General features: G+C 44.9%; 1 protein-coding gene across 1 annotated transcript in view; it reads right to left on the bottom strand.

Moving 5' to 3' along the window:
• Positions 1–1,658, bottom strand: part of LOC102671381 — a 23,252-nt gene extending 21,594 nt beyond the window's left edge. The window contains exon 1 of the mRNA XM_031513634.1: positions 1,204–1,658. The gene's annotated coding sequence lies outside the window, so the exon portion shown is untranslated. The remainder of the gene's footprint in view (positions 1–1,203) is intronic.
• Between the last annotated feature and the right edge of the window lie 208 nt (positions 1,659–1,866).

Here is a 1,866-nt window from a genome sequence, read left to right as displayed (position 1 = left end):
ACAAAAAAAAAAAAAAAAAAAAAGAGGAAGAAATCCATTAAAATGTCCGCGTTTCTTGCGCCGCAAGTACGATTAAAAGGATGTTCCATAATCGAAATTTTATTTCTCCGCGTGCCACGCGCACGCTTCGCAATTAAATCCAATTAGCCACTGCAGCGGGGAGAATTATAGAGGAATATCTCCGCGCTATAACGTATGAAGAATTTCACAGAAGCGATGCCACGATTTCACGAATTAAATTTGCATTATCTCGTGTTAAAATTATCCTTAAATTTCCTTCTTTTAACGTCGTGACGAAATCCTCGCCTTCATTGTTTCGCACTCCGGCCAATGGAACAATGAAACCCGTTCGCGTTCTTGACCCACTAGCGCGCCCAAATTACCCAACCGCGAAAAATTCTCGATTCCACCGTTGAAAACTTGAGTCAATCATTAATTAATTATCAATCAAAACAGAGAATATTTCTATCGTAGAACCGAAGAACGAGGGTCAACGCCCAATTATTCTCTCTGTTTACAAACGTCTCGAAAAAGAGGCGTTTTTCCTTTCAGAGCGCGTACAGAGGCGTAATTCCACGGTTTGTAGCATTTGTATATTTTTTTTTTTTTTCTATTTCTTCTATAAATACCGTTTTCATCCGTGTCGTTCGTTTGCGAAATTGTTTTGTCCTCCAGACTAGCGGCAAACGAGACGTTGAAACGAGCGATCACGGTAATAGAGTTTTAAAGATTGCTCGTTTGAATTATTTACTCCTTTCCGTTTCCGTTCTCTCCGTGTCAATAACATCCTCGCGTTAAGTCAACACCAAGTGTCGCTATTGTCACAATCGATCTTTCGTTCTACGCCACACAGAAGCTTTTCATTCGATACGCGAAATACGTAGTTACATTACGTTCAGTCGTACGTAGTTTCCAAATTGCTCTTGTTTTGCTTCATACCAATCCCCGCGTTTCGAAATATCCGACGTTGTTTCTCACGTCGCAACGAATTAACGTAATCGAGCACCTCTTCGGGTCCAGCTCGAGTCTCGATTAAAATCCAGGAAAAAAGGAGCGCACGAGGAGAGGCTCGGAGTTCGTTGTGAAAACGAATCGTCTTAAAACCGATTATTTCGATCCCGGCGAATCACGATCGAAGCGAGAAAAGGGAAAGAGAAAGAGAAGAAAGCATGCACGAGGGACGAACTTACTCGATCGACTTACCTCCGTGTACAGAAACGGTGGTAACGTGTTCACGTCCACCAAAGAGTACGATCGCGAGGTATCCTCCTTTCCCGTTGGTATCATATGTTAAAACGGTTTTCGCTCCGAGCAGCGAACCACGACTGTTCACCCTTCTCGCTTTAGACGAGAGACGGCCTCGTGTCGAGACGCGAGACCAGGCCGACCGTTTCAGCAAATATATTTGCCGGATAGATTTGTTGCTCGTCGTTTATCTGTAAAAATTGTAACGGGGCAAAGATACACGGGAGACGTAACACGGTTTGTTTTCGCGTTCGTGTTGGGTGCCGGTCGCGGCGCAAGTTGTCGCGTTCGCGGCTTGGAGCAGACTGAACGCGCCCCGCAGCTCTGGCCAGCGAATAGCGTGACGCGCAGATCGGAGACGCTCTCGGTGATACGCCCCGTGATTGTGGGCTCGACCTTAGCCATCACGATCCTACTACGATTTCGGTTATATCATATCTTAGTTAGTTGTTCGATTTTTTCTACCCTCGATCGATCTTGAAGGGTACGAAATCATATGGGGGAGAAAGCTTTTTCGAACGTTCCCCGTGAACGAAGGGGAATTGAGAAGAAGATTTTGGTGGATTTTACTTCGCTTGGGATTTTTCCTCGTGGCTGGATAAATATTTGAAGCGACGATTT

The sequence above is a fragment of the Apis dorsata genome, unplaced genomic scaffold (assembly GCF_000469605.1).
Source record: "Apis dorsata unplaced genomic scaffold, Apis dorsata 1.3 scaffold_683, whole genome shotgun sequence".
Lineage (NCBI taxonomy): Eukaryota > Metazoa > Arthropoda > Insecta > Hymenoptera > Apidae > Apis > Apis dorsata.
This window is presented reverse-complemented; position numbering and strand designations above follow the sequence as displayed.